We start from the raw sequence: 9252 nt of genomic DNA, 5'->3' as shown, positions 1-9252 counted from the left end.
TAATGCAGAGGGAAATAACTCTCAGAATAACGTTATTAGCAAATGTTTTACAACTTGAGGAACGAATGTTTTTTAATAAGGGCTATACAAGTGTTCATACTGGGTAGTTTATTTAGTTAAAAAATTATCCAACGAGTTACAGACCACTCTTTCCCCATGTAAGTCAATGGGAAAAGTGTTTCCGGGCCTGGCAACCAAACCGGAAGTGTAGTACCGCCGTTTGGCCAGCACGAATATTTTCATCTGAGTCCGGCGCACTTCCTGGGGGCTTGACTACCGCCGCCTGCTGGTAAGGAAAGTTATTGCCACTCACGCATGCGCAGTTTGTACGTGCTCGGCGAGGAAAGTAACGAGTAAAGTACCGAGTTACTTTATGTAGATAGTAACGAAGTAGTGTAATATATTACATTTTTTAAAGTAATACATTTATAATTTGTAGTTCCGGACCATGGACAATGCAGCTTCCTTGCATTGACAGTTGTCTGTGCTGAATTTCTGCTGAGTTTCCTTTGCCTCATTTTCTATTTTGTGACCTGTCTGGTGTAAATGAGTGTGTTGCTGGTTTGATGAAGCCTAATTTGATAAAGTTTCAAATTAATTTCGGAAATATTTCGTAATATAGTTGTCTTTGTCACATTTTATTTGGCATTAGTAAATAATTATGCACATTTACAGATACTTTACATAATATGAGTGATAACACGTGTTATAAGGGCTATCTTTTCACAATAGGTGTGCCTTGAGATTTTTTTTTACTTGTCCTTTGGTGTGCCTTGGGCACAACAAAGTTTGGGAACCACTGGCATAAATGATTGTGGACGTCTGAGGGTGTCATTACTGAGAAATGTCAAAGAAATTCAAAACCTTACATTTTAAAACAGGTTTGCATTCCTCCACTTAAGGTGACGTTATCATTGGAAACAACAAAAACGAACTATTTTGATGTAGAATTTATAAATTGAATCGTTAGAGCAGAACAAAATGGTTGTATTGTAGCCTGAGTTCCGTGCAGCCCTAGTTTCAACAGGTGTAAACATGGTCCATATAATGTGAATACATGCAGAAGTAGACAGTAAGAGGCCCCTGACATCAGGTCTATTTGTTAAAATAGTAGGGGCTCTTCACTCTGCATAGCAGTATGAATAGCCTTAAAAAAACAAACAACCCACTCCGTGGTAACGAGAGTCATATTTCTGACCCATATGCCCTAAGTGAAGCCGTTAGTCTCATCTAACTGACCCAAGGGTTGGTGCTGGTGTGACAGTTCCAAGTGTTCAGAGCAGACTTCCAGCTTCCAGTTCATGGCTCGGTGGGGGGGAGCAGACCCACGTGAGACAGTGTCAATGGCTGTATTGTTCAGTGTGAGGAGCGTCATTCTCTCTGGGAGCAGGAAATGGTGTCCATTCTCGGACCAAACCATTAATGTCATGTAGAGCAGCCATAGCATCTCTGTGACTGCACTCAGCCGGACTGTAGCAGGGTAGAACTGGGTGACTCTTAGTGAAGCTGTCCAACGCCATTAGACAAAATGGAACCACGTGCTAACAAAAAGGACACAGGGTCATCAATGTCTCTCTTTACCATTGGCCTAATCATAAACAAATTAGTGGGAAAAATGTGGAACACTAATCCATCATGTGGAATGTTGAGTTAATTTAAATAATTACTTATGGGTTGAAATCAAATTAACATTAACATTAGAACCAAAGTCAGTTAACAAATTGGACTTGCACAGATCAGTAATCAATACACCATTTTTCCAGCTCCGTGATGAAAACGATAACAAGCCGTTTTGAATCCAAAATAGGTCGTTTGTGTGATTCATGTTGATCTGCAATAAAATATTATTGGGGTATGGACAGGGTTGCTAACTTGGGTACCTGGCTGGAGTGAGATTTTGATATCATGGGTTTAATTACACACATGCGCACGAAGCGACTGCTATCGTGTCCGTAGCGGGACCTTAGCATATATTTAGGATATATATATATAATATATATATACAAATACACAATATTGGACACAGACTATAAAGGGCACACAGTTTCATTAAATAATGAAAGTCAAACACATGTTTGTTTCCACTGTTTTATTGTGTGCCTGTCGCGATAAGCAACTTATTGACTTATCGGCTCCCGAGTATTTGTGTTAGATAATCTATGGTAGGGCTAACCCATACAGTGGTGGGGCTCAAATCAGTATTTGAAATGTAATTACATACACGCTATATCGCCCCCTTGTCAGTGAAACGCCACGCGTGAGGTTTAGAATATTTCCCTGTCTCAATTCTAATTGAACTGTATGAAATTAAAATAAAATAAAAACATTTGTCTTGTAGTAAATAAAAAGGCGACCTGGAGCCAATCCTGCCATTTCCTCACAAGTGAAAGAGTTGACATGCTGAAAACCCAACCCCCGCAGGGGGTCTGGGGGGATTCTCCCCCAGGAGATTTTTGAAATACTAACATAAAATACACATTCTCTCTTGAGATGAAAAAAATAAATCCATCTATTACTGCACGACATATTTAAATGAAGCTGAACCTGCTGCTCCTCACAGAGGGACGAGTCTGTTTGAATTACTTTACATTTTTGGATACGGGTGGATCGCCCCCCTTTGTTCTGTGTGTCAAAATGGAAGATAGCCCACACACCTGTCAATCATCAAACCGTGGGGTCTTATTTCATTATGTGATGATTTCTATCAACACGTAATGTTGTATCGATGTATATAGAGATGTACTACCGCAAAAGTATTCCCCGTCGGGACTTCCTGCAACAACACCACGCCGTTATAATACAGTGCTGAGAATGAACGCACTCTTGAACGCCGTTATGTACAGCGCTGAGAATGAACGCGTTCTCAATTACGTTCATCTAGCGGAAATACAGTACGTTCAGTTCACGTTCGCCCAAAATATGAACGCGTTCATGTACATTACTGCCTACGGATGTGTTCGTTAATATTAGCTGTGTGGTCCGGAGTGACTGTGGCACAGACTGGACCGCTGGAGAACAGCTGTTAGAACGGGGTGTTCAGAGCAGAGCTCCCTGTCGGAGCGGCAGAGCTTGAAGCGAACTGAAAATGTTTCTGGCTAACGTTAGCTTAGGTACTCAGATCTTGTTCTTGAGTAAACGTAGAAGTACCAGAGTGTAGGAATACTATGTTACAGTAAAAGTACTGCATTCAAAATGTTACTCAAGTAAAAGTATAAAGGTATTGTCATCAAAATATAGTGAAAATAGCGACAGTAGAAGTAGTCACTGTGCAGATTGGTTCATGTCAGAATAATATATATGATATGTTTTATAATGATTGATCATGAAAGTGTTCTCAAAGCTGGTGAAGGTGCAGCTAGTTTGAATGACTTTGTATACTGCAGGGTAGCTGGTGGATTTACTCCAGGTGGAACTAAAGTCTGATTCAACACTTGATTAGATTTCACATCATTCATCCACATCTGTAAAGTAACTAAAGGTATTAAATACATGTAGTGGAGGAAAAGTACACAATTTACCTCTGAACTGTAGTGGAGTACAAGTACACCATGTACCACTGAACTGTAGTGGAGTAGAAAAATAAAGCAGCAAAACATTTTAGATACTCAAATAAAGTACCAGTATCTCAAAATTGTGCCCAAGTATAGTACTTGTTGAGTCTATGAACTTAGTTACTTTACACCAGTGGCTATACAGATAGAAAGACTAAGCCTTGCACAGAGGCATGAAAATAGATTTTCAAAGTGCTCAAAAGTTCTGCCAATAAAAACTGACTGCTGAATGAGATGTTCCTTTGTGCTCAAGCTCATAAAAACCCCCAACGCACAGCGCTGTGGTCTGCTTCAAATTATCTTCTCCTTCCAGAGGTCACGCCTGTCTCTGACCCCGTGTCTTGCGTTTTATTTTATTTTCTTCTTCTGCAGCACCAAGCAGAGTAGAGAAAAGGAGGGGATTTTGACTAGAAATAATTTGAAACAGTTAAATAAAGAATGTTGAACTATATTTAAAACTGTAATTGAACTTCAACTTATATCCATTATCTGATTCCAGTGGCCAGTTGGAAACAGACAATGACAAAGTTTTCATCCTGCATCAATCGTGCAAAAAGGTCCAATCACCACTATGTCTGAGCCTTGTCCCATCTGCTTTGTTTCGGAATGTGTTCAATACATTAGGTTATTTTATTTTCATTATTACCATACAATACATAGATTAAGAATAAATGAAACAAATAATACAACATTGACCTATTTGAGCAGACAGATGACCCGCAGTGATGCCTCTGAGGTTCCCGGGTGTAAAACAGGCTTTTTTGCTATTTATTTTCCTTTTGCGGAAATTTAGATTCATTTTACCTTGGCTGTGGACTGATTCATTTATTAGTTGTTAGAAAGCATGCACAAGACGGCAGGTATACAAACAAACACGAAACAATTATACAAACAAACATGAACCCGCAACAAATATCAGGTGACAGCTAAACTCATCTAGTTTAATTTTAATCCGAATTAGGGAAACTTCAGCGGGGGTAGGGAAATATCAGTACTTATTTTGAAAAAAATTTTTTTTTTAAAAAACAAAATCCAATTCAATAATCCGTACATTTATTAAACACAGTGTGAATGTAATATTCTGCCACCACCCTTCCCATTTAATAGCTCAATTTAGTTCTTGAGCTTATGGTGTGATTAACAGAAAATACAAGTCTGTGTTGTTAAACATTCCTCGTGTGCCGTTCACCACAGGGGGGGAGGGGAATTCTGTTGATGAGCAATAAACTACCTTATTCTCAATCAAAACCACTATGCAAATGTAGTGGTAAAACTGCTCAACCGACCGAGAGCAGAGATATTAATTAATTTAATTAATTCTAAGAACGGAATCTGCTGAAGAGTAATAACCACATTATTCTCAATCAACAACCACTATGCTAATTTAGTGGTGCTCTGCCCTCCCCGATCCGGAGAGCAGAGACTTTTAATGAATTCAGTACCCTTTATTTTAACAACAGCCAAATTCAACAACCCCTCAGTTTATGAAACACAGCGTGACGTAATATTTCGTATCACGTTTCCCGTTAATAATAGTTCTGTTTAGTTCCAAAACTCATAATGGTGCGATTTAAGAAGATACAACACTGTGCTTTGTTTCTCCTCGTGTGTGCTGCTCCCCACAGGGGGGGGGGGGGGGGGATTACCCACACCCTGCACCCTGCAGCAGCAACAGGAAAATTTCGAGGCGAGTTGATTTAACTAGTTAAACCGTTGAAATCTCCAGAATTCGGCGATTCGTTTCAGTACAAATCTTTACATTGCTTTTAAACCGAACTTCCACATTACTGATGCCCTCTTTAAGGTCTCTCCGAATATTTGCCGTGCACACACACAGAGGAAACCAAAAATATTGCATCTATCTGTTCCACAGGTAATTTTATACCGTCAATCACAGAGTCTGGCGAGGCAATGTCAAAATATAGATTTGAAATTACACTCACCAGCTCGACGATTTGTTGGTAACTGTTCGCGACGCCAAAATGTGAAGTAAAAACTTCTTTGCAGCAATGTTGAGCGCATCATCAAATGAGGGAAACTGGATTCGCCTGTCAATACACTGATATTTATTGAGAGCCTCAGCGGCCGGAGATCATCCTAGTTTCACACTGTCCTTGTGCTCCACCAAGGTAATCTCTGCACCAAAAGACACAAAACATCTAACCAACACGAGGAGAGGCGGGCTCCCAGAAAGCCCGCGTATAATCAATAGCCGATGCGAGACAATGGTCTGCTTGTCTCAAAGAGATGCTGCCAGGTCAACCCACGGACATAGGAGAAGCGTTTGACCTGTGACCTCAACATCACAGAGGAGTCTCTGACTGACTACAAGCAGATGTTTGCAGTATCACAGATTCTATAAAACAATAAGAAACTCTATAAACAGATCAGATGAAAATATTCTCTTACACTTATAGCTTTCATTTCAGTACTGTTATTGCATTGGAGAATAATACAATCTGTTGATCAACTTGACATGCATTATATGCAATCTGGATTGCATCGATATTAGCTGGCTTTCCATTTTTGTATATTCTTTCTCCAGGTAGTTGGAAAAAGTTTTCCGTCCCATATGCCGTGTGCCGCCCGGACATGCTATCATGCTAACTAGCTCCCTGAAAGCGGGTGACTCCACTGTAGCAATAGCCTGCATGTGTTCTACAACATACCGTGCAATGGCTTTATCGACTTTTCCCTGGCCAGCAGTCCTTTGGTTAAAATCCAGCCGCTGTTGCTTAGGTGGAGGTGGAGTGGCGTCGGCTGAGTCTCTGTGGTCTTAGCTACTAGCTTCGCCCCAGCATGTTGTTTTTGCAGATGTTTTAAGAGATTTGAATTACTGGTTTGGGCAGTAGATAGGATATTTGACCCGCCAAGACACAACTTACATTTAACTAAAACGTTCTTTTCTTTGTGCTCGACAAAAGTGAAATAGTGAGAATATCTCCAGGTGGAGAAACTAGACTTGAGCTCCGCCGCCGCCATGACAGTCTTGTTAGTAAACAACACAAATACGCCCACAGCCCATCTCCGCATGTGACACAGGAAGTATCTAAGTACATTTACTCAAGTCATCTCTGTTCGCCTGGCTGTTGACTATATAAAAAAACTAACGGAGTAACGCACCATGTAGTAACGGTAACTGAGTTACTGAATTTAAAAAGTAATGCGTTAGAGTACTAGTTACTGCCAAAAATAATGGCGTTACAGTTACTGTTAAACGAGGCGCATCTCTCTCTCTCTCTCTCTCTCTCTCTCTCTCTCTCTCTCTCTCTCTCTCTCTCTCTCTCTCTCTCTCGACAGCCCGTCAGCATCAGGGTTAGTCAAAATGAATCCCTTGGCGGTTCTAGTGTTCATTTACTGTGTTGTCTTCTCTTTGCTTAATCGATTTGAAACCAAGTCTAACGTAGCTTAAACTTAACGTTAGCTTTCTAGCTAACACAACACATGCTCGCACCTTTCTCTGTGGTTTTTTTGTAGTGACGAATGAAGTTGGATGTTGTGGTGGTCGTGTCACTGATCTTTATGCTGCAGACCCTGCATACCGCTGTTCTCTTCTTATTACCGTCATCGACAACATAATCCTTGAATCCAAACTTCACTATTTGTGGAGTGACGCTAGCCGCTGCCATGTTAACTGAGACTCCTGCCTTCTAGTGGGTTGCCAGGTTTGCGCGCATGGGGCTATAATCAAGTTTTTCGAAAAAACTAAACGTAATATCTCACTACAAAAACAAACGCAAATATTTTTATTTTAAACAGTCAAGTCCTTTCAAGTCATCTATCTCAAGCTTAAGTCAAGTCTCAAGTCATGAATACCAAGTCAAAGTCAAGTCAAGTCTTTTAGTTTTATCAATGTTAGTCAAGCAAGTCTCAAGTCAAAACATATGCGACTCGAGTCTGACTGGAGTCAAGTCCATAGACTGTATAAAGGTCAAGTCATGTGACTCGAGTCCCCACCTCTGGTAGGAATGCTCGGTTACAATAAAAAGTCCTGCATTCAAAATGTTACAAGTAAAAGTGCAAAAGTATTAGCATCAAAATATAGTTAAAATACCACCTGCAGAGGGATCTAGATTCAGGTGTTCTTTTCCCCATGGAGACCGCCTGGCTGCACATTATCCCTTGCATAAAGATAGATTGTGGGTCCCTCATAACATGTTGTACACAGTGGAAATAAACATTCTGGTCACCTCAACATCAGGGATCTTATACATTAAACTCCTTCTGAATCAAACCGTCACGGTAGCCTTACCTTACTTATCCCTCTTAAAATTGAAAAAAAACAACCCCCAGTCTGCAGAAATGTGCCGATGCCAAGAGTATCAAAATAAAACGTACTTTTCAAAATAAAAGCATCTAAAAAATAAAGTGGCAGTTTTACAAAGAAAGTATGGACAAAAATGATTTTACTGATAAATAAATACGTGAAGTTATACATCGGTTACATCTAGATATTTTTTTACTGGCGGTGGAGATATAATTAAGTATTTACTCAAGTTCTTTACTTCTTGTTCAAATTTCAGGGACTTTACTATGAATATTTTCATTGTATGCAACTTGTACTCCATCTCAGAGACAGATTTTGTACTTTTGACCAAACTTTATTTATATGCCAGTTTTAAATACAGATCAGAAATTGCTTCCTCTTTCCTTATAGTTATACCCTGTATCTCTATAGATGATTTTTGAATGTTTCTGATGAGCTGAATCATGAAGTGTTCCTTAATGTGTTGAGGACATACTCCTCTTCCTTAAGCTGAAACAAGTATTTAAAAAAGATTCTATACACACTATTACTCAGGCAAAGGATACTAGTACTTATTGCACCACTTGCACTATTGTTAGTACTTCTGCTTTTACATTGTGCTACTGGTTAGCCTACAGCATCAGCTTCTGGACAAAATGGGTTTAACAGCAGAAATGGTCACAAAAAGTTCATTAAAAAAACCTTAATCCGTGACAGTTATTGATGTAAAAAAATTGTAATGACATGCTCTGTGGTTTCATTTGTTTGGTTAGTTGGTGGTAGCGTACAGGTTGTTTGGATCAGCGGAGGCTCAATCAGAAGAAGAAGCTTTCACAGTGCTGTAGGTCACTGTATCACCTTCATCATCATCATCATCATCATCACCATCATCATCATCATCATCATATAATAACCATCAACCTCAAAGCTAAAGGACAACACATACATTTCACTTATAAAAGGTTGTAATAACGGCAGTAAATGCAATGTCAGAGCCTTTTCTTATCAAGCTCCACATTTGTGGAATCAGCTTCCAGTTTATGTTCGGGCGGCAGACACCCTATCCGTTTTTAAGAGTGCGCTTAAGACCTTCCTTTTTGATAAAGCTTATAGTTAGGGCTGATTAGATTCAGCCCCTAGTTTTGCTGATATAGGCTTAGTTTGTCAGGGGACATCTTACTTCTTCCTTCTCTCTGTCTATACCTGTGTACTCTCATGTTCCGATTAACCCAGCTTCCCCAAATGTCTTTCTTTTTGGTGTTCTATATACGCCGGGATCCGGAGTCATGGATGATCCTGCGGTCCTGTGTCCTGGATCGCGAGCTCTGGATCTTGAGTCGTGGCTGTGGTCCTGGATCATGAGTCCTGGATGGATATCCTCGTGGATCCATCTTCCTATTGTACACACATGCATTTCCAAACATTTGGACTACCTATGTTGCAAATGTATTATCT

The 9252-nt window shown here is 39.9% G+C and overlaps 1 protein-coding gene across 1 annotated transcript in view; it reads right to left on the bottom strand.

The window, feature by feature from the left end:
- LOC117541262 overlaps positions 1-7797 on the bottom strand; it is a 17216-nt gene extending 9419 nt beyond the window's left edge. Inside the window, exon 1 of the mRNA XM_034208445.1 lies at positions 7742-7797. The gene's annotated coding sequence lies outside the window, so the exon portion shown is untranslated. The remainder of the gene's footprint in view (positions 1-7741) is intronic.
- Between the last annotated feature and the right edge of the window lie 1455 nt (positions 7798-9252).

Source organism: Gymnodraco acuticeps, unplaced genomic scaffold (assembly GCF_902827175.1).
Source record: "Gymnodraco acuticeps unplaced genomic scaffold, fGymAcu1.1, whole genome shotgun sequence".
Taxonomy (NCBI): Eukaryota; Metazoa; Chordata; class Actinopteri; order Perciformes; family Bathydraconidae; genus Gymnodraco; species Gymnodraco acuticeps.
This window is presented reverse-complemented; position numbering and strand designations above follow the sequence as displayed.